This window comes from Rhinatrema bivittatum, chromosome 9, assembly GCF_901001135.1.
Source record: "Rhinatrema bivittatum chromosome 9, aRhiBiv1.1, whole genome shotgun sequence".
NCBI lineage: Eukaryota > Metazoa > Chordata > Amphibia > Gymnophiona > Rhinatrematidae > Rhinatrema > Rhinatrema bivittatum.
The window spans coordinates 103,559,701-103,586,987 of record NC_042623.1 but is presented as its reverse complement, the minus strand read 5'-3'; the positions used below and the strand labels follow the sequence as shown (position 1 = coordinate 103,586,987).

At 43.6% G+C, this 27,287-nt stretch overlaps 1 long non-coding RNA gene across 2 annotated transcripts in view; it reads left to right on the top strand.

Moving 5' to 3' along the window:
- Positions 1–22,596, top strand: part of LOC115098486 — a 30,663-nt gene extending 8,067 nt beyond the window's left edge. For both annotated transcript variants that reach the window (XR_003858531.1, XR_003858532.1), the window contains exons 4-5: positions 20,053–20,145; positions 22,274–22,596. This is a non-coding gene — a long non-coding RNA (uncharacterized LOC115098486). The remainder of the gene's footprint in view (positions 1–20,052; positions 20,146–22,273) is intronic.
- The last annotated feature ends 4,691 nt before the right edge of the window (positions 22,597–27,287 follow it).

The window sequence follows — 27,287 nt, the reverse complement described above, 5'->3', positions numbered from 1 at the left end:
TGATCTTCTCTTTAAGTTCCTCAGTTAGAAAAATAGTTACTCACAAGACTGTCCTGCTCAGCCCAAGGAAAAATTCTTCTGGTACAGCATCAGGATCCTCCGAGCCCCCAAACAAGTCCCATTTGGCACAGTTTGGCTTCCTGCTCCAGATGAGTTCCTGTTAGGACGGTGGACCCTTGGGCTGGCTGAGACAGATGGTGTTGTGCTGCGGGCTGCCCACAGTGGATGTCGCAGCCGGGAGGTGGTGGAGGAGAGGTATTCCTGAGAAGGCTTCACCACTGAAAGCCCGAGATCCCACCAGGAGGAGCCCATAGGGATCCGGGCCTCTTGGACTTGGGTGTGATCCTCTGCGGCCGAGGACCTGAAGAGACTTCACCCTCGAAAGCCTGCGGTCCCCCCGGGAGGAGCTCGTGAGGACCCAAGCCGCTGGGACTTAGGCGAAACTTCCAGGCGAGTGAAAAGCAGGATTTATTTATTTATTTACTTACTTATTTATTTATTTGTACAGCTTTTTTATACCGCTGTTGAGAGACTATGTATCTATCTCTACGGTTTACAACATATTAAGAAAAAAAACAATAAATTACTAAAATCTCATAGTGTAGAATAAAAATTACAATAAATCGACTAATACAAATAAAAACTTAGAAAAGTAAATAAAATTTTCATTAAAAAATTATGAAAAGAAAAGAATGAAACTATAAAATAAAATAAAATCAAGTTAATGAGATCAAGTTAGGATACCTGAAGAAGAGAAGAGGGCTGAAGCTGGAGTCCAGGGATGAACCAAGGTCGGAAGCCAGAAGTCAGATGCCGAAGACAAAGCCAGGAGCGGAAGCTGAAGCTGGAGTCAGTGGACAAAGCAGGGTCAAGAGCCAGAAGTCAGATGATAGTCAGGAACCAGGAACAGCAACTCGAGACTCTAACAAGAGTGAACCTCGTTGCAAGGCAGGGAAAGAGCCTAGCTGCAGGGCTTATGTAGGCCTGCAGCGTCTGATGTCATCGGGAGGCAGTCCTGTAGTTTCCTGCGCTGGCCCCTTGTTATTATTTGTGATATTTGTGGGTGGATCCTTGGGCCGGTGGCAGACGACCATGCCCCCGTGGGAAGATCCCGAGAGGGGGCCACCGGTCAGGCTCAGAGTTGGGAGACAGACAAACACTGAATCTTTTATTAGACTGTATAGTGAACCACCAGAGGTGGCAGTAGTGAGCTGGAAGAGCCCAGCTGGGCTGTAGTCCCTCAGGCACTGGAACAGTGATCCCAGGATGGCTGAGCTGTAGAGAAACTGAAATATAGTGAGTAGGCAGAGTATGCAGAGTTCAAGAACAGAACCTTGATGGTAACACTCACAATAGTCTCTTGAGGCAGTCCAGAGGCTGGAATGAAGTAGGCCCTCGAGGAGCTAGTATCTGGTTCCAGGGAAAGCTCTGAGAGAGAGATGGTAACTCACTGTTGTTGTAGGCAGCGGTGACTTCCTGGCAGAAGTAGTATTCGGTAGCAGGTCCAGGAACGTGGGCCCTCGAGGAGCGAGTACCGGTTTCCAGACTGCGACCTGAAAAGTAAGAGAGAGAGCGAGGCCCCCGAGGAGCAGGTACCCCTGGTAAAGTCCGAGGAGGCAGAGTAGCAAGGTATATGGAGAGAGAATCCCATCCGCAGCGATACTTGGAGGAAGCTAGGAAACCCTTTGCTAACTCGATTAGCTAGCAAAACAACAGACCTTAAATATCCAGAGATGATGATGTCATCTCAGGGGGATGCCCCTGAGGTTCGCGCCACTGCTGGTACTTGAGTCGGGGCCGCACCGTGCGTGTGCCCTTAGGCTTCAGGAGAACATGGCGGAAGGCAGCATCTAGTCGGTCCGGGGACGCCGGAGGAGGTCAGCAAGATGACGCCGCGGCAGCCAAACTTCCATCAACCAAAGAGGGAGTTGCCAAGAAGGTAAGGAGGGCGGAGTGGAGATGTTGAGCAGCGACGGTCGCAACAACCCTTTAGGTTCTGAGCCCCTGCGTGCGCCTAGGGGCGGGGCGAGGCGCGATGGATTGCCGGCATCTCCCTCCAGGAGGGAGCGCTGCGGCCGAGGCCAAGGTAGGCCTTGTCAGCGTCTCGGCGGCCTGGGCCGGCCTCGAGGTAAGTGGAGGACCCGGGGCACCTCATTTCAAAGTCTTGGGGAAATTAATATTAGTATTTTCAGCAAAAGGAATTCTAGAAAGGAAATCATATTAGCACCTTTAGAAACCTCAGAAAGGCACAGAATTTTAATGTTCTAAGGCAATTAAGATTTGGAAATTGCAAGATCCTCCATATTTCTTTCAAACATATCTACTAGGAATGTGAATCGGGCTTCGGACGATTGAAAATATCGGATGATATTTTCAAAATCGTCAGAAATCGGGGGCTCCCCCAAAACGATAGGAAAACCCCACGATATTGATCGTGGGGGTTCTCTTATCATTTTGGGGGAGGGCGGGAAAAACGGAACACAAAAATAACCACTAAACCCACCCCGACCCTTTAAAACTAATCCCTTAGCTTCCCCCACCCTCCCGACCCCCCCAAAAACTTTTTACAGGTACCTGGTGGTCCAGTGGGGGTCCCTGGAGCGATCTCCCGCTCCCGGGCCGTTGGCTGCCACTAATCAAAATGGCACCAATGGCCCTTTGCTCTTACCATGTGACAGGGTATCCATGCCATTGGCAGGACCCTGTCACATGGTAGGAACACTGGATGGCCGGCCCCATCTTGTGCTCCTACCATGTGACAGGGGCTGATCAATGGCACCGGTAGCCCCTGTGACATAGTAAGGGCAAAGGCTATCGGCGCCATTTTGAATACTGGTAGCCGACGGTCCGAGTGCAGGAGGTCACTCCTGGACCCCCACTGGACTTTTGGCAAGTCTTGTGGGGGTCAGGAGGGTCCCCCAAGACTTGCCAAAAGCCCCTGGTGGTCCAGCGGGGGTCCAGGAGTGATCTCCTGCACTCGGGCCATCGGCTGCCAGTAATCAATATGGCGCAGATAGCCTTTGCCTTTACTATGTCACAGGGGCTACCGGTTCCATTGGTCAGCTCCTGTCACATGGTAGGAGCACAAGATGGTGCCGGCCATCCAGTGCTCCTACTATGTGACAGGGTCCGGCCAATGGCACGGATACCATGTCACATGGTAAGGGCAAAGGGCCATTGGCGCCATTTTGATTAGTGGCAGCCGACGGCCCGGGAGCGGGAGATCACTCCAGGGACCCCCACTGGACCACCAGGTACCTGTAAAAAGTTTTTGGGGGGGTCGGGAGGGTGGGGGAAGCTAAGGTATTAGTTTTAAAGGGTCGGGGTGGGTTTTTTTGTTTATCGGCTCGGGCGCAGCTGATAAACAAAACCGCGATCGGGCCCGATGAAAAAAAACCACATGTGAATCAGAACCGGAATCCGTACAGATTCCGGTTCCGATTCACATCTCTAATATCTACCGTTTTTTCTTTTTATTTGCTTTATATAATCTTCTACTTTAGAAATTCTTCAATTTGCTTCTTCCATTCAATTTTGAAAAACCATGAATTGTGCTATCAGCTCAGCTGATCAGATTTCACATCCCAAATGGTTTCATGGTTTGCCTGCAACATATCCTAGTAATACTAGTAATAATATCCTTCAGACATTGTAGCTTAGCAAGAATAATTTCCTTCAGTATACCCACTTCTTTACATGTCACCATTTTGTGCAAAGAAAGGTGCCCTGTATTTAGATCTTTCAAATCTAGAATGCAAAAGCTTCTTGCATTTCATTTCTTGTCATGCCTAATATGGTCATAATCCAGGGATGGGCAATCTAAGGCCTGTGGGCCAAATCTGACCCATTAACACCTTCCTTCCAGTCTGCTTACTTTTTCTAAAAACAGCATTATGTGTGACCTGCTGTATTGCCAAATAAAGAACAGGTCTGAGTTACGCTTTAAAGAAAGTGATTTTTATTTACAACTCCTCAAGTAGATGCAAAGCTTCTCTTTTGCAGTGATTATCAATATACAAAGGATCAAAACTTACATCACCGGAGCATAGGCAAAACTAGGTATCATCTGGCCATTTAACATCAGCTGGGAAGCTCCTTCAGCGTGGGCAGAGATACTCATCCGGGAAACACCAACTACAGAGAGGCATCCATCTTACCATAGGTAACAAGCTTCTTCCCACCCTGGAAAGTCCCGCTGTTTATGATCGGAGTCTGTATATTATTTTCCCTGTTCACTCTAAGCTGAAAGTGGCCAGCTTCCAGCCCAAGTGAATCAGGGTCATAAGACCTCGGCTTGGCAGTAGTTTGCTCTTCTGTATGGAATGAAATGGAGTCATTCCTGCTGATACAAAATGGAGTTACATGATCATCAATTTTTTATTGCCCTTACAATCCACCCTTGATCTTGTACAGTATAATTTGTAGCTCATATTAATAAATTATTTCTAACTTACTACATGTTTGCATGGCATGTTAAAGCTATCAAATGAAGCATTCTCATTATAGATCTAATAATATTTGTCTGCAATGTACAAAGTATCTTAACTAAAGAGGAAAATCACTGTCTATTAGTCTATTGCTCTCTCCCCTCTTTCTCGCTGTCTCCCCTATACACTACAAACACTTCTGAAAACAACAGCTTCCCTACCTCTGAGTTCCTTTCAGTTTTCAGAAACAGCTGTGCAGCCTTCAAACTAGTCTGTGTGTGGGTGAAAACTCTGAATCCATTCGACATCTCACACATATTCCACCCCTAGATTCAGACTTTTCACTCGATACCTGCTTGATGTAAAGTTTCCTAATCTATATTTATATTTATATAGACTAGGAACAATGTGCATTGTTTCCTAATCTATATTTATATAGATTAGGAACAATGTGTATTACTTGTTGGATATATACATGCATTAAACAGTGGTCCCCTTAGGACTAGCAAATATAAAAGACCAGGGCTACTTCCATATTTGCAAGAAAAGCTAAATCCATTAATTCATTGCTCCCTCTGTGCAGTTGGTCAGAATACTCTTATCAAGATATCTAAGCCCCATCTAAGCTGCATGGCCCTGGAGTTTAACTGACACAGAGATCTGCCCAATTTAAAACAGTAGCAAGGCGTGCCTCTGGCCTGCCAGGAATATCCACAGTGATTGGTCTCAGTATCTTCTGTCATCCGTTGCGATCTCCATGCTGCTTGTTGTATGTGGTTGGCCTCTCTGATATCTGGGGGACACCCAGCTCATCAGGATATATATATATAGGCCAACATTCATTGATTATCCAGTATCAGGCCTACTATGCTCAGTATAGCCTGCATCCACATGTGCAGTTAATTGGGTGCCTCTCCACCCCTCGATGAAGTATTGTCTGAGGTCTTTGCTCAACGGCCTCTCCCACTGGCAGCATTCAGCCTGCTAATCTCCTTATCTTTTAGGTATCTGGAACAGTTAAACTCAGGTGTAGTAAATACTCTCCCACCCCCTGGTGGTGCAAAAAATAACAACAACAAATTCCTATTTCAAATATCTATTCTAGTTCTTTCTACAAAAAAAATTACTATTCGAACCACTAACACAGACAACAGCAACTATGGAGCAATAAAACTGCATCAGTTCAGACTGTATCATTAATTTGAGACATAAACCCCAAAAAGTGGAAGGAGGAAAAGGGAAAGAAAACAAAAAAAACACCCCACAGTACCTCCTTGCTTGCAAGTTCATGGATTGTGACTGAATTTAAACAAAATTTTACAGGGAAAAAGGAAGAAAAAAATTCAATTATCATCCCTTAGCATATTATACTCTAGAATATTATTTAAAACATTTTGTCCATAAAACTTCAGCAGTGTCTGCTTCACTTAAATGACGTCAGAAACTATTGTTTATTCATTGCACTTCCTATAGTCAGTAAACTCTGTCTTCCTCTGAACACAATGTAACATGTAAAACATATAATGGCACACAAACAGAACACATAATGACAGAGAATCACAAACAGTAAACAATTATCAAACATTAGAGCTCAAAAAGTAGGCCATTTAAAAGCAAAAAACAAAAATCTTTGGATCCAGAATTATGCAAAAAATCAGAATTTTTAAAACAGATTTGTTCAAAAAACAAAACAAAACAAAATCTAGGAGAGAGAAAAACTGTTTTTACACTTTGTCCTGTAAGCAGCGTTTATTCTTATAAATCTGTAAAAACAACCTCACATACAAAGAGTGGTTAATTTTAATCTTTTAAATCACATTACAAAGTAATAAATAGCTAGCTATAAGTAACTGAGCTACACAATTAAAGTAGAAAGCCACTACTTTGATTAACTTCCATCTACAAGATTCTGATTGCTTAATCATAGAAACCAGAATTGTTTACATTCCTTCAAACTTGGTCATGCGAGATAGAAGGAAGAGAGGAGAAAAAAAAAGTTTACGAGACAGATCTCTCCCTGCTTCTACAAAATCCGTTTGCTAAACCTATAGCTGCACAATTAAAATATTGCAAACTTTAAATTAAGTTATCAGATGAGGCCAGACACCCCATGTTTAAGTAAGTATTGGGTGTGCCACATAGAGAGTAGAAAGAATGGGGTCAGCCACTTCATTGAACTGAATCTGTGGGCCTGCCGGGAAGGGAAGGTAAATACTGAATGTAAAATCTGGGGTTTGTGACAATTTTTTGCTGTAAATCCTTTTCTCCTGCATCGATAACAAATGCCACTAAACTTCTGACTAAGTGCAGGCCTTCCATTTAACATCCTGTCATGGATGCATGCAGTGGCGACATTCTCACTCCCCCTCTCTTCTGAATCATTTGCTCTCCTGTTCGCAGTGGTCTTTATATTACCTTCTTTTTCATTCTTATAATCAGAGGAGGATTTGGGTTTATGGTGTTCCCAAAGGATTTCTAACTCTTCATCTTTATCAAGTAACTGTTTATTTAGACAGGTAATTTCAGACTTTAAAGCTTCATTCTGAGTACTAGCAATTTTTAGCTTTTCAATTAAATTAATCTCATACTGCTCATAGTGTTGTCTATCTTCTGACAACTGGGCAGAAAATAAATTCACTTGTTTTAACCAATTACTGTTTTCTTGTCTCAACTTATCTGTCAACATCATAAGGCATTGTGACCAAATTTAACAGTAGCCATATTAAGGCTATGGTCTGCTTACTCTTATTTTAATAGCACTCCATAACCTACATAAAAAAAATATTTTCTTTTTTTCTTTTTCTTTTTTTTATCATTCACATTGTTGAAAACATGCTGAACACTCGGTCACCACTGTCTGATCAAACTTATAACACACTTTTCACAACGAAAAAAAAAAATTAAGAGAGGAAAGTGATTTTTCATAAAGTTCATTCAAGGCACCATCCAAGTTTACCTCCTTGTTTTTTAATCATAAACACCACCATCCACCCTATGTTGAATTTATTACTTTTAATGTCACAAGAACTTTTTTTTATTTAAAACTATTGGCATTTCATATTTTATGAAACTGTTGTGAAAAGTACATCCTTGACACATTTAGGAACAATCCACCAACTCATCGCTTAGAACTTGAATGACTAGGTAAGCAATACTTAGCAATACTTAGCTTTAGCTTAGATGCTGAGGTTCCATTAAAAGCAAACATAGTCCATATGCCTATATGTAAAAAATCACTGAAGCTAATGATTTCCGAATTATCCCAAACAACTGAAAAGCAGGTTGTTAATACAAACAAAAAACACACTTTGAAATGTCTGTATGCCAATGCCAGAAGTCTAAGAAGTAAGATGGGAGAGTTAGAGTGTATAGCAGCAAATGATGAGATTGACATAATTGGCATCACAGAGACTTGGTGGAAGGAGGATAACCAATGGGACAGTGCCATATCAGGGTACAAATTATATCGCAATGATAGGGAGGATCAACTTGGTGGGGGTGTGGCACTTTATGTCCAGGAGGGTATAGAGTCCAACAGGATAAAGATCAAACAAGAGACTAAATGCTCAGTAGAGTCTATATAGGTAGAAATCCCATGTGTGTTGGGTAAGAATATAGTGATAGTATACTACTATTCACCTGGACAAAATTGTCAGACAGATGATGAAATGCTAAGAGAAATCAGGGAAGCAAACCAATTTAGCAGTGCAATAATAATGGGAGATTTCAATTACCCCAATATTGACTGAGTAAATGTAACAACAGGACTTGCTACAGATATAAAGTTCCTGGATGTAATAAATGACTGCTTCATGGAGCAATTGGTTCAGGAACCAACAAGAGAGGGAGCTATTTTAGATTTAATTCTTAGTGGAATGCAGGATTTAGTGAGAGAGGTAACTGTGGTGGAGCGACTTGGCAACAGTGATCATAACATGATCAAATTTAAACTAATAACTGGAAGGGGGACAATATGTAAATCTACAGCTCTAATACTAAACTTTCAAAAGGGAAACTTTGATAAAATGAGGAAAATAGTTAGAAATAAACTGAAAGGTGCAGCTGTAAAGGTTAAAAGTGTTCAACAGGCTTGGACATTGTTTAAAAATACAATCCTAGAAGCGCAGTCCATATGTATTCCACACATTAAGAAAGGTGGAAAGAAGGTAAAACAATTACCGTCATGGTTAAAAGGTGAGGTGAAAGAGGCTATTTTTGTTGCAAACTGTTGCGGACTGGACAGTGGACCCTTGGGCCGACCTGGTGGAGGAAGATGGTTGGAAGAGAGAGCTCCGCGGCGATGGGACAGGCCGGGAGGCGGTACTAAGATGAACACAGGAATAGAATCTTTATCCTGGAGTTCCGAGATCCCCCCGGGAGGATCCCGTAAGGACCCGGACCGCTAGGACTTAGAAGGCAGTAGTGAATCCTGAAGAGAAGATGGAATCTTCACCCTGGAGATCCGAGATCCCCCCGGGAGGAGCCCTTGAGGATCTGGACCACTGGGACTTAGGCGGCAGAAGCGAGTCCTGAAGGGAAGATGGAATCTTCATCCTGGAGATCCAAGATCCCCCCTGGGAGGAGCCCTTGAGGATCCGGACCGCTGGGACTTAGGCAGCAGCAGCGAGATCAAAGCGAGGACAGAGCAGAAGTCGAGACAGGCGACAGACACAGAGTATCAGAGGTAAACCGGGATCAGGAACCAAGGAGACAAACCGAGAAGAATCTGGAAGATGAGCAGGATCAGGAACAGCAGCATCAGGATCAGGAACACAGCAGGATCAGGATCAGAAACACAGCAGGACCAGGATCAGAAACACAGCAACTGGTGCCTCCAAGGAGAGAACCTCATTGCTAGGCAACATTCTTAGCCAGACGCCAGGCTTAAATACCTTGCTGGCATCTGACATCATCAAGGAGGCGGGCCAGAACTTCCTGCAGTTGAATCTTTAAAACAGTCTCCCTTGCGCGAGAGAGGAAGGTAAGGACCCGGTCGCGAGTCTAGCGACCGGGACCGCAACATATTTTAGCAAAAAAAACATCCTTCAAAAATTGGACAAAGGATCTATCTGAAGAAAATAGGATAAAACATAAGCATTGTCAAGTTAAGTGTAAAACATTGATAAGACAGGCGAAGAAAGAATTTGAAATGAAGTTGGCCATAGAGGCAAAAACTCATAATAAAAACTTTTAAAAATATATCCGAAGCAAGAAACCTGTGAGGGAGTCGGTTGGATGATTAGATGACCGAGGGGTTAAAGGGGCTCTTAGAGAAGATAAGGCCATTGCAGAAAGACTAAATGAATTCTTTGCTTCCGTGTTTACTAATGAGGATGTTGGGGAGATACCAGTTCCAGAGATGGTTTTCAAGGGTGATGAATCAGACGAACTGAATGAAATCACTGTGAACCTGGAAGATGTAGTTGTTATGTGTTGGTTTTCGTGTGCCCTTGGGACTCAGCCCGACCCCAGACAAATCCAGGACCAAACCGAGGGTTGGCAACGTGTCCCAGCATGGCAGAGACACGGTCTTACCCTCTGCCAGGCCTGCAAACTCCCAAGGCCAACAAGATGATGTTGGAAGGTGAACAGTCCTCCGACCGTTCCAAGCCCTTTTGGACCTGCCGCTTAGAATCGGCATGGAGCAGCAGGCCGGCCTGAGGATGAGGGCAGATGGAGGCCTTGACACGAAGACATGAGACTATGACTAGGGCGAAGACATCACAGATGAAGGCTGATGCGAAGACATGACACCAAGGCTGATGTGAAGACATTACACCAAGGCTTGATGCGACGGCATCACAGACAAGATGGGGAACTTGACGAAGTCCAGACGAGACGAGAAGCTGAGAAGGTAGACATTGACACTGTCTCTCAGGGCACCCTACTCAGCCCACCTTCACAGGCGGACCCAATGGGCTGGTCGCGAACCACCCTGTCCCACTGCGCGCCCTACCCAGCCCGAGGAGGCTGGTCACGGACCACACGGAGAGCGGGACAAGCGCAGGAAGGAATCCAGCTGAGGCAGAACTTCGACGACGAAGCCAGTGTCATCCGGAGCACCACAAAGGCTGGCAGGACAGGATGGCTCAGGAGCACAGGACAGAAGTCCACTGCCAGCATCTCTATAGACAGAGACGTGTCACGCGGAGATCCAAGGCTGGCAGAATGGAAGGCTAAAGAGCACAGAAGCAATACACCAAGGAGGGCTGGAACACCAGGAAGCGAGACATCAGGAGACCTGGATGAGGACCTCAGGCAATGAAGACATGGCACGAAGCAGACGAGACGAGACGAGGAGCTCCACAAATAACACCAAGGACCTGACGGAACGCTGGCAGGCAGGAATTGCAGGAACAGCCCTTTTATAGGGTTGGTACAGGAAACAGCCCAGGGCATATCCGGCCATGGGCCCTTTAAATCTTGAAGGGAGGCGCGGCCGCACGCCTAGCAGGAAGAAGCAGGAGCTGTGCAGGACCGTGGACAGCTGTCCTGCACCGATGTCGACGTTGCGGAGCAGCAGGGCTGGGCCTAGAAGCAGGCCCCGATGACGGCAGCGGCTCCTGCCACTGCAGGAGGCCTCGAGAGTGGCTCCAGCCGCCAATCTAGCTCGGGGCTTGTGGCCTCCAGCCGCAAAGATAAACGGGATGTCAGCGGCGGCCTCCTGCTGCGAAGAAGCACGGTGGCAGGTCCGCCGTGCCAGGAAGGCAGGACAAAGTTTGCGGCTCCTGCCGCGGCGAAGAAGCAGGGCTGACTGCAGCACCGGCCGCGAAGAATGTCAGCGGCTCCGCGCCGCGATGGAGAAGTCAGCAGCATAAGCACGATGATGAGCCTGCTCGCGGGGAAGCCTGCAGGCAGAGTTCATAACAGTAGTAGGCCAGATTGACAAACTAAAGAGTAGCAAATCACCTGGACTGGTTGGTATGCATCCTAGGGTACTGAAGGGACTCAAAAATGAAATTTCTGATCTATTAGTTAAAATTTGTAACCTATCATTAAACTCATCCATTGAACCTGAAGACTGGAGGCTTGTCAATGTAACCCCATTATTTAAAAAAGGCTCCAGGGGCAATCTGGGTAACTATAGACCAGTAAGCCTCACTTCAGTGCCGGGAAAAATAGTGGAAACTATTCTCAAGATCAAAATCGTAGAGCATATAAAAAGACATGGTTTAATGGAACACAGTCAACATGAATTAACTCAAGGGAATTCTTGCCTAACAAAACTGTTTCATTTTTTTGAAGGGGTTAATAAACATGTGGATAAAGGTGAACTGGTAGATGTAGTGTATTTGGATTTTCAGAAGGCATTTGACAAAGTTCCTCATGAGAGGCTTCTATGAAAACTAAAAAGTCATGGGATAAGAGGCGATGGCCTTTTGTGGATTACAAACTGGTTAAAAGACAGGAAAAAGAGAATAGGATTAAATGGACAATTTTCTCAGTGGAAAAGGGTAAACAGTTGAGTGCCTCAGTGATCTGTACTTGGACCGCTGCTTTACAATATATATATAAATGATCTGGAAAGGAATACGAAGAGTAAGGTTATCACATTTGCACATACCAGACACATCATGTTAAGAGACTACCAGACACATCACGTTAAGAGATCAGGCCTTCTCTACAGCCAGTCCACCCTTATGGAACTCCATCCCCCCAGATCTTAGACTGGAACCCTGCCTCTCAACCTTCAAGAAAAGACTAAAGACCTGGCTGTTCACACAAGCATTCTCGGACTCCATCTGATTCAACACCCCAACCTCAACCCCCTTTGTCATTTACACTATTGTTAGCTATCTCTACTAGCATTAGCCATTATTAATTAATAACTGTCCTTTCTCTTCCTTCTTCACCAAGTTCTAGCTACCCTGTTACATGTAACTGCCTTTTCCGCACCAATGTTCTAGTTTATGTTTATTATGCACGCTCGTTTTATGTGAACCAGCATGATGTGACTGCTGTCTCGAATGCCGGTATATAAAAATCCAAAATAAATAAATAAATAAATAAATAAAATGATACAAAATTATTCAGATTAGTTAAATCACAAGTGGACTGTGATACATTACAGGAGGACCTTGCAAGGTTGGGCGTCCAAATGGCAGATGAAATTTAATGTGGACAAGTGCAAGGTGTTGAATATAGGGAAAAATAACCATTGCTGTAGTTACACGATGTTAGGTTCCATATTAGGAGCTACCACCCAGGAAAAAGATCTAGGCATCATAGTGGATAATACTTTAAAATCGTCGGCTCAGGGTGTTGCAGCAGTCAAAAAAGCAAACAGAATGTTAGGAATTATTAGGAAGGGAATGGTTAATAAAACGGAAAATGTCATAATGCCTCTATATCGCTCCATGGTAAGACTGCACATTGAGTACTGTGAACAATTCTGGTTGCCGCATCTCAAAAAAGATATAGTTGCGATGGAGAAGGTACAGAGAAGGGCAACCAAAATGATAAAGGGGATGGAACAGGTCCCCTATGAGAAAAAGCTGAAGAGGTTTGGGCTGTTCAGCTTGGAGAAGAGATGGCTGAGGGGGGATATGATAGAGGTCTTTAAGATCATGAGAGGTCTTGAACAAGTAGATGTGACTCAGTTATTTACACTTTCGAACAATAGAAGGACTAGAGGGCATTCCATGAAGTTAGCAAGTAACACTTTTAAGACTAATCGGAGAAAATTCTTTTTCACTCAATGCACAATAAAGCTCTGGAATTTGTTGCCAGAGGATTTGGTTAGTACAGTTAGTGTAGCTGGGTTCAAACAAGGTTTGGATAAGTTCTTCTAGGAGAAGTCCATTAACGGCTATTTAAGTTTACTTAGGGAATAGCCACTGCTATTAATTGCATCAGTAGCATGGGATCTTCTTAGTGTTTGGGTAATTGCCAGGTTCTTATGGCCTGGTTTGGCCTCTCTTGGAAACAGGATGCTGGGCTTGATGGACCCTTGGTCTGACCCAGCATGGCAATTTGTTATGTTCTTATGATGTCTCAGCCTCTAAGTTTAACTAAGTATTGCTTACCTAGTCATTCAAGTTCTAAGCGATGAGTTGGTGGATTGTTCCTATTCGTGTCAAGGATGTAACTTTCACAACAGTTTCATAAAATATAAAATGCAAATATTTTTAAATAAAAAAGGTTTTGGGACATTAAAAATAATAAATTCTACATAGGGTGGACGGTGGTGTTTATGATTAAAAAACAATGATGTAAACCTGGATGGTTCCTTGAATGAACTTTATGAAACATCACTTTCCCATTGATAGCAGGATGAATTAGCCATGCTGTCATGGGAACTGCCAATCAGGGCCCGGGGGGCGGAGCTTTAACAAGCAGAGATCAAACTTTTAGTCTCTGCGGCTGCGCATGTGTTCCCACACCGGAAAGTAACAGATTCTCCTCAGTCTGTTCTTTCCGTGCGTGGGTGTGCATGCGGAGCTTGTTTTCTCCTCAGATTTTATTATTTTTCTCTTCAAAAATGTCGAAGAAGCTGTCGGGTTTTAATCCATATCCCTGTGGTAAGGTCATGTCCGTCACTGACAGACATGACCGCTGTTACCTCTGCTTGGGACCAGATCACAGTCAGGCCGACTGTGATTTTTGTAAAAGAATGTCGCCTTGAGCCCAACGTCATCGGGCATACAAAATGTGGGACCTTCAATCCCCTTCGGAGGCACACTAGTGTCCTGGCCCATCGAAGCGAATGGGCCCAACTAAAAGAAGAGCCTCATCGTGGGACCCTCAGGCCTCCAGGATTGGAGGTAAGGTGGTCTGCGACTCCCAGAGACCTGGGTCGCACTACCAGGATGCCCCCGGACAATCCTCTGAGAAAGGGCATCCGCGAGGTACCTCTAAACAAATGCCAACGCGTCAGTGATCTCAGATGGCGCATTCGACGCCGAAGCCGGATAGGGCGCCAGACATGGACGGACTGGCACTGAGGACAGAACATGCGGCACCGGGAAAGTTGCACACGGCGTCGATCATGAAACGCACGGTGCCAGAGCCGCATACGGCGCCGAAGGACATACACGCGGCGCCGGGAAATGCACACATGGCGCCGATCATGAAACGCATGGCGCCGGAGCTGCATACGGTGCCGAGGAACATACATGCGGCGCCAGAAAATGCGCATATGGCGCACACGGCGTTGATTTCAAAGGATCCGAGAACAACGAACATGGCCCCAAGGACAGCGCCGGAGACGGCGCAATCAAAGCAACATACGGCGCATTCGGGGCCAGACACGGCGCAATCGGCGCAAAAAAGAAGACACCATAGTAGCCAACACAAGAGAAGACATTCTTCTTCCAGTTGTTCCACCTTGATGGTGTCATCACATAGCGACACCCGTCACAAAGCTCATAAACTTTTGCGTCACAGCCATAGTTGCTCAAGACGCTTCTATAAACATGGACACATGCATCATTCAACACACAGGGATAGAAAGTTTGATTCCCAGCCTTCCAAGTCCATGTCTTCCCGGCGAGCATCGTCTTCAGACTCAATCTCCCAGTCAGACCAAGACATAGTACACATACCATCTTCTTCTGCCTCATCACGCTCTCGAAGCAAATCGATAGGCAAGGATCTCTCTATTTCAGGAGCGGAAGGTAATGATAACCATCCTTCCACCCCAGGAAAGTCGAAGCGATACAGATCACCATGATCTACTCCTTATCAGTCACTTCCACTTCCTTCACCACAAAACAGAACACAAATGCCACCACAAGCTAAAGAGGCATTTCTGTCTTTATCACAATCACTCTCGGGGTCTTTTGAAACACTACAATCTTCCTTTGACTTTCCAGTGGAGACTCCAGCCAGTCCTAAAAGCCCAAAACAGGCATCAAGGGAATCATCGGTGGAACCGCTGCCTCCTTCAGCACCTCCATTACCGAGCGCTCCAACTCATGATCAAAATCCACATGACTACTCCACATCCTCTCCAACGATGTGAATGATAAAAAAAGAAAAGAAAACATTTTTTTATGCAGGTTATGGAGTGCTATTAGGTTTATTTACCCCCATTTTATGGATTGTTTGCTGGTTTGTACTCTTATTTTTGGGCATTGTGGCATGGATATACTCAGAAATCTTATCTTCTACATCATCAAAAGAATTTAAATCTGCTGTGACATTAGAATCCCATAGGTTCTTCCCACATACTGCTGCTGTAATCTCCAAAAGGTGCTTTCTCTTTGTTTTTGCTATTAATTCTAGTCTAGTATACTTTTGATTCTTAACAAATGACACCTTCTGTTGCCACATAATGCTAAAGTTAAATACACACACAGAATATTCTGTACTCAAGCATAAGAATAGGTTTTCTTATGCTCTATCCTGCTTTCTGCAAATTACAAGAAAAATTCTCAACACTAGCTAGAGGTCCCAACATAAACAAATCAGCCCTTCACACTAAAAGATCAAGAGATACACAGACACAAATTAAAGGCTCATATAAACCTTTCACCTTTGATTCTCAGTTTTCACATAGACCCATATTACAACACCATTGCTCTGCTAACATTTTATATGGTTGATTCTCCCATCCCGGGATATCAAGGAAGTCTTTTACCCCACTAACTTCACTATTTTTTCCCCTGTCTTTTTGTCTTCTTTCTAAATAAAGACATTTTATATTGCTTTTGACACATTACGCTACACTAATTTCCTTTCACTTTCTGTCCTGCTCACAGCACCATGTTGTATTGCCAAACAGGTCTGAGTTATGCTTTAAAGAAAGTTATTTTTATTTACAACTCCTCCAGCAGGTGCAAAGCTTCTCTTTTGCAGTGATTATCAATATACAAAGGATCAAAAACTTACATCACTGGAGAGTAGGCATCATCTGTCCATTTAACATCAGCTGGGAAGTTCCTTCAGCGTGGGCAGAGATACTCATACGGGAAACATGAACTACGGGGAGGCGTCCCTCTTACTGTAGGTAACGAGCTTCTACCCCCCCCCCCCCCCCCCCCCTGGAAAGTCCCACTGTTTACGATCAGAGCCTGTGTGTTATTTTGCCCGTTCACTCTAAGCTGAAAGTGGCCAGCTTCCAGCCTGAGTGAGTCAGGGTCATAAGACCTCGGCTCAGCAGTAGACAGACAACACCTAGTCTGAAAACTTGAAAAACGCAAAATACATTGCGAAACAGCTTCTGCAACAACAAGTTTACTTTTTTGCACCAGTGCCTATGTGCTATTCTGTATGGAATTAAATGGAGTCATTCCTGCTGATTCAAAATGGAGTCTATATGATCATCAATTTTTTATAGCCTTTACACCTGCCGACGCAACAACTAGACTGCACGAGCACCTGATGTCATCATCAAAGGTCCAAAATGTTGCTTTTGATGATATACTGAAATGCACAATGTGAGATTGGGTCAGGGCTATGATGATCACGTCAGGCACATAGGTGGGCACTGCAGTAAGGTAGTGTCGGTGTGCCTTCTGAGCTGAAGACAAGATTGCTGCCTTTTCCTCCAGCAAGTCAATCAGAGCATCAGCTACCTCTTTGTGCTGCTTAGCTGCAACTTCCTCATGTTACTGCAGCAGTTACCTGCCCTACCTAACAGTCTGCTCCTTGTAATGAATTCTTCCCGCCCAACTTGGCTCTGAAGATAAGGATATCTGTCAATCTATCACATTGGTGACAAAGCCCTCCAATTGGCTGATGGTATTATTATGATCTGGAGACAGGAGCAACACTCTGCACATTCTGTGTTAATCCTGTCACAGAGCTCCACAGGCTCCATTCTGACAACTGAGCAAAACAAAGCTTCAAGTAATTTTCTAGGTTATGATCTTATAAGAAAGTTATGATCTTATAAGAAAGGGTGTACTATGACTGGCAACAATTGTGAATAGAATATGTGTATATTCTGGGCTGATGGCTGTTGAGTGCTAAAAGAGGCAATTACTGTAGTTTTGGAAATACAGCTGTTGAATGACTTATATTATAGTTGCTTTAGGGGTTCTAGTCCTTTGCTTTCTTGGACTAGATTCTCTGTTTCTATAATGCTTTCTAACTCAAGACATATTAATTGTGTGCAAATATCTCATGATCATTGTTTCCACGGAAGCGAGAGACTGGAGTATCAAAAGTAACTAAAAATAATTATAAGACACTCAACAGTTGTATTTCCAAATCTATAGTAAATGTGTGTATTAGCTGCTACAACAGGCAATTACTGTTGTCTTATATTATAGTTGCTTTTGGTCTTCCAGTCTCTCGCTTCTCCTAGGTTCCATGGGGAACCCCCTCCACCACTTGAGGAATTCCAAAAGGGAACCCCCCCCGGCAGCCACTGTGGACATGAACTTATAATGTGGTCTCAGTACAAAAAAGTTTGCCCACCCATGTTGTAAAATATAGCACTGGAATTTGGGAGAAAACCCTTAATCTTCGAGCTGGGAGGCAATTAATTTCACTGATTCTCACCAGACCCTGTGAGGTACCATAGGTTTTAGGATTACTAACTCCCCCATATATTATTCACTTAGCAAATTATATACCTGATTTACTATGGGTTTTTCCCATAGACACAAAATGGGAGAAAAGCCTTAATGAATCTGGCCCTGTGATTGCAAAGGTCTTAGAGACAAACGGCACAACCTAGAAAATTACTTGAAGCTTTGTTTTGCTCAGTTGTCAGAATGGAGCCTGTGGAGCTCTGTGACAGGATTAACACAGAATGTGCACTGAAGCAAAACCTACTGTGAGTCAATCATATAAGATATCTAATCTACAGTCCTGTCCCCTGTAGACCTGTAGAAACTGCTGTGCGGTAATGCAGAGTTTTGTGTGATTTTTCAAATTGACAACAGTTGACTCTGCCAAAACTGTCGGCCTAATTGTTTTGAGTTTGTTTTCCATAGAGACAGCATAGAAATCCTCTTTAATCAGATACTTTCTGCTTCCACTCTGTACAGTTTACATGAAAACATGTTTTTTTTTCTGTTTTTAGTGGTCATTTAAATGTGAAAACAATAGATAGATATCAAATTGGCTTTGTCTAATTGCTATTTTATTGTCAATATAAACTTATTTTTGTTTTAAAGTCATGTTTCAACCCTCCCTAAGCAAAGAAAACTTATTATCTTGTCCAAAGCAACAAATCATTAGCCTCATCACGACAGGGGCAAAAGTCTGCCTGCAGCCAGCTGGCACCATTTTGACAATGATTCAGCCAAACCTGTATGCCTAGGGAGTGCTCCAGCAATCACTAACCTCCAGGGAACTTAAAATAAATGCTGGGTAGGGTTGGGGGACAATTTTTACTACACATAGGGATAGGGTGGGCCTGCAACTTTTAAACCTTTGAAAAAAAACTTTTAACATTTGTGTCTGCCTCAAGGGGCAGTGGGGAGGAGTAATGGGAAAAGGGGTCTTACAAAATCCTCAGGGGTTTTTACACTGCTATGGAGGGGTGGGGGAGGCTGAGACCAAAAGAACCCCTTTAAGCACATAGGGGCTGAAGTAATAAAACTCATTCTAAAATATTTTAGCACTGATTTTTAGTATTATGCACATTAAAAACCTGCGACCCTACTCAATGTCATAAACTAATGATATGCAAATCAAACTGAACAAAAAATCCACAGTAAGATCAAAAAGTGTACAAAAACCGGTGTTAAAACTGACGTGCAGAAAAACGCAGTAATAACGATGGTAAAATTGACGATAGTAGGAGAAATGCTGCAGAGTTCCCTCTTGGTTGAGAGAAGTGACCTAAGCTGACTCTGCTGTGACTGGTGGTGCACGGATGTCCATCTGTTTTCTTGGAGATGCCTCTTCGCATGGAAATAAAAAGCAATCTCTTCCAGGGTAATTTTGTCAGTGCTGGGTGGTGTTAGGTGAGCTTTGACCTGGGAGCTGGAGTTTTTCTGTGTAGGAGTGGTGGTTGATTTAGGTGCTTTTTGTGATTGCTGAGTGGTGTCTTTTGTGCTGCTTATTTTTCCTTTGCTGTTTTCCATCCTTTTGTCTCTTGTCTGTGCTCTTGAGTGAATCTTTTGAGTGCATCTGTGACTCTCTGTTTGTCTGACTATGTAACCCCTGTTATGGTAGAACCCAGATAACAGTTTCAGACATCATATCTCAAATTTTGTTTTGGAGTGGAACAGTGTTATTATGCCAAAATATGTGATTTCCAGGGTTTCTGGTGCAGGGGGAAAGCTTACTTTCAAGGCCTTCTGCATGTATCCTTTGATGGAATTTATATTACACAGTCATTTTAGCTCCAGCCTTCTCTTTATAGTTTTTCCTTGGAACTCCTTAGTTTCCTCACTGTGGGGCCGATGCAATAATCTTCGCGGAAAGCGGGTACTGACTTTTCAGCACCCGCTTTCTTAATGCATGCATGACGCCCACAAGGGGTCAGAAAGGAGGAAGGGGAGCAGGAGAGTCACGCTCAGGGAGATAGAGAAGCAGGCAAGAACTAGTAGCCAGTAGCTGGAAGAGAAACAGCATCAATGTATTGTGTACATCATGGAGGAAAAGAAGGAACTTCTGGTGTGGCAGGTCCGTGGAAGCAAGTATGATCTTTGGGGGGTGGGGAGTCAGAAAGATGTAATAGTTTTTGGCACTGATATGTTTTTTTCTTCTTCTATTTTGTCAGGTGACCATTGACCACAGAGAGGCCTGCCACAGAAGACTAGCCAGCATATCTGAATCCACCACCTTCTCTTCCAATGGATAATAGAACTTCAAGGTCCATTTCACATTTATTTATTTATTTATTTATTTAACAGCTTTTAATATACCGGCGTTCGTGCGGGCACATTACGCCGGTTTACAATAAAACTTGAGAAAGGAGGAAAATTACAAAAAACAGGGAGCGGGTGAGGGAGCATGTGAGAAAGGGGGGCGGGAGTGGGGGGGATAGATAGAGGAGGAAGGGATAGCAGCTGAGAAAGTAGAGGAGAGTAACCATAATTGTGGTGGAGGTATTTACAGGAGGAGGTATTTACAGCAGAAGGACTGCAGAGGTGTGATAATTTAAAGCAGGTTATACATTATCACTTATTTACATTATACATTCTATACATTATAAATTATTTACAGCAGTGTGTAATACAATTAACTTATGTCAAGCTAATTCAGGTGGCATGTTAGTGAGAGATCCATAGGAGCATACAGGAATTGCAGTGGGAGGGGGGTGACTGGGGGGGAGGGAGGAGGGGGAGGTGGGGTGTCTGTGGGGGGGGGGGGGTGCACAATTGGGTGGTGCCCAATTGCACAGATAAGGTTTCTGTTCATTTCCCATATGACATGACAAAACATGACAAAACATTTCCCATATGACATGACAAAACACATGACATGGCATGACAAAACACATCCATTTTAGACATCCCGGATGTACTAGGCACACCTGACACCAGCATGGGCTTTTCTACGAACTCCACTGTGGTCAACAGTGGGACTTCACATCACGATATTCTCCCACCAATAGAAACACTACTCTCCAGCAGTGACACAATGGCAGAGCAGGTCATGCAGAACTGCTTCAAGGCAGGAACTCATCAAGGCATGTATTACAGGGGATGGACCACATACAATAGGAGATGGAATGCATGAGGAAGGAGATACATCAGAGGTGGAGAGAATCCAGTCTGTGAGGGAGAGCACTGCTACAGTCATTTTTCTGGCTGACAATTCAAACTGCATCCAATTACATTGTTAGTATCCTATGAAGGATTGACTCATCATATGGGAAATGAACAGAAACCTTATCTGTGCAATTGGGCTTATGTTCCCTTAGGAAGCAAGCTTTTCATCAGAACGTAGCAGCTCCCTACACAGCCTCGGAAGTGGGAACCATGGATGGAGGCCATATCCTCAAGGCAAATTTCCACCATGTGAACTGTTCCTGACTGTCTCTGGACCCTAAGCTAGACTCCCGATGACTCCAACTAGACCTGTTCCAACCCCATGCCGGAGCACCAATGACAACTGCCATGTTTGAGCACCAATGACTTTCTCACAGTTCTCTTCTTTGACCTGTAGCAGGCACATTGCTGTCTGTCAAGTTTCCTGGGTGTGCACCCCCCCCCCCCCTTTGAGAACAGGAAATCATTAGCAATCTGTTGCCATACTGGACCACCAAAGACAGTTCCTGAACCCTGCCTGGCCCATGCCGACCCGTTAATGAAAGCCTCAGGAACCACCTCCCATAGGAACAGCAACTCAATTGCTGTTATCTGCCACACCAGACTGTCTCTGAGCCCCACTGCACTGTCTTTTTAGGATTGCATTATGGGAGAGACTTTATTTTCCTATGGTACATCATTTTTGGTGGCTATGCTCCTGCTCTTCCCTTTGGTTTAGACATTTCTTACACATGGAAGCCTCATCTTTATGCAAATGCTTTTCCCATAATGTCTCTGCCATCACTGGGCCCACCACTGACACTCATTTCTTCTCTTCCCATGAGTACTTATACTCTAACAGTCCACAGCACTAGTCTTTCTGGTTCCCCAGTTGGTGCTGGATGACTTCAGACTTGCTTTTCTCACTTTTTTTCCTCTTTTCTTTTGCATATGAGTGTATCATTTTTGCTCATCGCTATAAGTATGCAGAAATGGTGGTAACTTTCCTGCACTTCCTTCCATGCAAATGCTTCCCCCACTCAGATGCCTTGCTGCTACGTGGATGCCTCTCCCACTTGGATACCTCATCTGTGCCATTTCTGGGTCTGCCAAAGATATTTGTCTCTTCTCCTCTCATGAGTATTTACACAACTATATTCCTGTGCACTGTCCTTGCTGGTTCCCCAGGCTCTCTAGGCTTCTAATTTGCATTTCTCACTTTGTTTTTCTTTTCCCTTCTTTTTGCAGGTGGGTGCATCTTCTTCATCAGTGCTCATCACTGCCGTCTGCAGAAATAGTGGTTCCATTCCTGTTCACTCATTGCTGCTGTTTGTTTACATGTCATCGACAATCCTTGGATGCTTTGTCTACTTTGCCAGGCTCTCTCCAGTTTATGTATTTGTTGATTGCATTTAAAGGACTTTCGCTGCAAATGCTACCTTGAATATGCTCTGTTTCCCAGGCTGTCAGAGTGGCTCTTGAAATGTTACTGGACTCTTGCTGAATATGCAACATCGAATTTTATGCAATTACTTTGAAATCAGTCTTACATTTTTACCTATGCAATTACTTTTGAAGTGAAATAAACAATCTTAAAATGTTACTTGTGCCGGGTATTTTTTTTGTGGTGGGTGGGCAAATGGGTAATGGGCATCATAGGCCATGCATCCATGGTCCAGATATTTCCACATTTAGAGCTGTTCTTGGAAATCTCTGGGCCAATGATGCAGGGCCTGGAAGTGATGTCACAGTCAGTGCCTCCAAGGGACAGAGACTCACACACAAGCCTGAGAAACTCTGGATCAATGATTGATATCCTGCCAAGGGCATCAAAGGCTGTGCCTCTGTAGGCCAGAGATTCCCATATAATCCAGGGAAACCAATAAACACATATATAACCATTTGATAAATAAGATAGTTAAAAGTAATGTGCCAATATCAGTAACTTTCTAAACTGGCACTACTCTCTGTTTCTACTGTGAGGATTTTCAGAAGTAGAGGCATTAATTTTATGGGGCCAATGTGATAAGCAGCGCTAAGCCTACCGCAGGTTTTTACTCCCGTTTTAGCACAGGTTTTTTGGTGCTAATATTATCCTGGTATGTAAAAAGGGCTTTAGCGCCAAAAAAAAGCACTAAAAAACCTGCAGCAAGCTTAGCACAGGTACATGCAAATTGCAGGGTAATAGCCTAATTAACTATTACCCTGTAATGCAAGGAGGCAGAATAGTGGGAAAGCTGCCTATCGTGTCTCCTGCTACCATGGGGATTTTAGCATCTGATCAAAGTAAGGGCTAAAATTCCTGTAGCTAGCCTGATAAGTCTTCCTCCCTCCCCAGGTTGCTGGCAAAACCTCTCCCTTTTCTTTTCTGGGCCTCAGGGAAGAACACAGGACCCCCTGGACAACAATTATTTTAAGGGTTGAAAAATGAAGGATTCTCAGACCGGAAATTTTTGCCTGCTGGGCCAAGACCTCAGGGACAGATTTGCAACCTTGGGAGGGAAGAGTACTTTTTGTTTTGTTTTTTTAACACGACTTGGCACACAAATAGCCTCTGAGTAAAAGAAAACACACTTTTTTACTTCTAACCTGCTTTTTTTACACTTGGGTTATTTGCATGCCAGTTGTTTACTGCATACTGCGGGGATAAGGTCTTTTGTTTCAGTTTAAAAAATGATTTTCACTCATTAATTCCCAGATTTTGTTAAAAGTCACTATCAGTTTAAAACTGATTTTCACCCTAATTTTAGGATAATTAAAGAGCAGCTCACAATGTCTCAAGGTCTCCAGCAACAGCTGGAAGCCAGTGCAGGCCAAAGCATCATCAGTGTTTCAAGCCACACCCTCCACCAGCGAAACTGCTTGCCCTCCAGTGCTGCAGATGTGGCATTTCAAGATCCATCTCCCCCTCGCCTCCAGGCAGCCAAAGTACCTGCAACTTGGTGCCGCTAATGCAGCATTTGAAGAGGACCATGCTCACCAGAGGCATTTCCCAGCAATCTCCCTGGCCCCTTCACAAAAGCAGAAGTGCAGAGCACAAGAACCTCATTAAGCATGCTGCCTAAAAAAAGAGGAGAAGCCTGGAGCCACCACTAATAAAGATAAATGCTGTTGCAACAGGGAGGGGAAGAGATAGGGGCCTTTCTTGCCTATGCTGCCTTTGGACTTTATGTTTCATGTTCTGTGTTGTCCTTGTCTTGTCCTGTCTTAGTTCCAGTCCCTGTCTGAATTCGAGTTCCAAGCTTATCCACACTCTGTTCCTGTGTTCCAGTTCACCCTTACCTCAACGCAGCTCCAGTCTGTTCCAGGTGTTCCAATTAACTTTTACCTCCAAGCAGCTCCAGTCCATTCCTGAGCTACAGTCCAGCCTGCACACTGTTGCTGACTTCTAGTCTAATCTGCACAGCCTGCCTTGCTCCAGCCTCACTGGACCACCCAAGTCTAGCTCTAACCATCCTGTGCCACTCCGAAGGTGGTGTCTCCCATGCTCCTGCAGCAACAGAGCTACAACATTTTCTCCTGTTTTTGTTCTTGTCATAATAAACCCTGATAAATTCCCAGGAAAAACAAAAATAAAAAGGAAAATGAAGGCCCATTTGCAGGGACCAATGTGTTTTACTACCTGCGCTAAGAAAAACCCACGCTACAAATCAAAGCCTATTTTAGCATGGATTTAATTACATCGGCTCTTGTGTGTCTTATGTGCAATTCTTATCAGATTAAAGAATCATCTTCTACTTCATTAATATTTGGTCAAATTGTATTAATATTGTGTTTTCTTTACAGTAAAACAAATTTTATCATTTTTGAGAAGCTGTGTTGGATAATTGGACATTGAAGCTGAGTTCTAGCATTATGGCTCAGAATAATCAATTGATCAATAAAGATAATATAAAAGTCTAAAATAATTAACATTAACATAAAAATATATGGTTAAGAGCAGATTTACCTAAACTATTTAAAATAAATGATTTAGAGCAGTAGTATTCACTTTAGTCCTTTGACAACTGCATCCAAGCTGGTTTTTTCAAGGTAACCAAAATATGTACCATATATTAGCCAGATCTATAGACCAAATGTATGCAAATTTCTCAGATGAATATGCATTGTGGATAATTATATTGGCTGCAGATGATAATAATTCAAGATAAAATTTGTCTAACACTGACACCAATAGAGACAGAAAAGATACCGAGTATATAGTGAAAGCAGAAGAATCATCACCACAGAAAGTGATCCAGAGAAATCCTTTTGTTCACAAGAAATTACTAATGCATGAAATGTTAGGGCTGAAGAGGTTTTGGAATGCTGATGTATGGACACAATAGCCTTCGAAGAAGCATTTTAAAATATCCTTGGGGAATAGATTTGCGTAGTACAAATGGAATCAACTATAGAAGGACAACATTTCACCTTTTCTCTTTCTAAAGATGTATCTTATATATTTATTTACTTCTATTTATTAACTGCTGCTCCATCCAATTGCTTATGATTCATCTTCATAGGGAAAGTATTTTAATTGTTCCCAAGAGGAGAAAAGCAGCCAAAAAATATTTTGAGTTCTGTTTCATAGACTAACATTTCTCTCAGTAAGTAAAATTTGTTTAAGTAAATTTACCTGGACAGCGTTAAATGTGTGTGCTCACCAGTAAAAGTTAAGCCTCATACCCTAGTAATTTATGCATTAACAAATACATTTTAAAAGGAGGGAGTGTGCGCCCATAAACACGCTCAATTTTATGTTGTGTGTATCATTTAAAATAATCCTACCATGCTTATGTGTGAGTGAGAGAGAGAGAGAGAGAGAGACTTTTCTAAACAGTCAATCTGACATTCTATATATATCTCCTTCTCAAAGAGGGGCACTTTCAACTCAGGGTGGGTTGGGGGGGGCAGTATTTACAAGGGTCTACAGACTCTTGCATCCTAGGCAGACCAATGTAATACTGCCCCCCCCCCCCCGAAAAAAATACCCTGAGTTGAAAGTGTCCCTCTTACTGAGGGAGATATACAGAGTTTCAGACTAGCTCTTTAAAAGAGTCTCTGTCTCTGTCTACCTCATCAGGACCAGCAGAAAGCAGGTAACATAGCATGTACTGCCATGATCAACCTTAGAAAATTCAGGGGTTACATGTGATTGGCCCCACCATTTTTCTGCCTCCTTATTCTTGATGCACGCACAAGTATGTATTTGTAGCTATTTTTGCACAAGCAATGCTTTTAAAATCTTCTTCTAAGTGGGGAAAATATTCAAAGTTTATTTTTGTATGTGTTAGTTATCTGCACAAAGGCTTTGAATGAATATTGATCTCTCTGCAGTTAAACTGCTTGACTGCAGCAGGGTCAGCCTTTTGGTAAGGTGAGCTGAGCGGTCACCTGGAGTGCCATGAGATGAGGACCCACATCAGGCTTTACCAGCTTCACTCACTGGACTGTTCATTTGGAGGTTGGAGCTGCAGTGGTGATCATAGATGCCTAGTATAGGAGAAAGCTAGAGGAGGCTAAGCCTCCAGAAAACCTGGTACACCAGGTTTACTTCTATTGCCTCCTGCCCAATTTGGGAGTAATTTTCAAAAGGATGCCAGTGGCCAGTGGTAGGTGTCCACCTTCATGGAGCGGAAGGATGTAGGGCTGTCATCTCCCAATTAAATAAAAAACAAAAACAAAAAACAAAACAGGGATGGGATCCATCAGGTCTAGAGGACACATATAAAGAGCAGGTAGTAAAATACTGCACGGAGCGGCAGTAGCCACAGAGGCATTCACGGAGCGGGATGCCAGTGGCCAGTGGTAGGTGTCCATATAAAGAGCAGGTAGTAAAATACTGCACAGAGCGGCAGTAGCCACAGAGGCATTCACGGAGCGGGATGCCAGTGGCCAGTGGTAGGTGTCCACCTTCACGGAGCGGAAGGATGGAGGGCTGTCATCTCCCAATTAAATCAATAATAAAAAAACCCAGGGATGGGATCCATCAGTTCTAGAGGACGCATATAAAGAGCAGGTAGTAAAACACTGCATGGAGCGGCAGTAGCCACAGAGGCATTAACGGAGCGGGATGCCAGTGGCCGGTGGTAGGTGTCCACCTTCACAGAGTAGAAGGATGAAGGGCATCCATCTCCCAATTAAAAAAGAAAAGAAAAAAAGAAAAAAAACAGGGATGGGTTCATGGGCTTATAGGTATTACCAATTATTAGGCTTTTCAATATTTGATGATAGTTAATGTGACTTTCAAGGCATTCTTCACTTTCGGTGCATGTCCGGC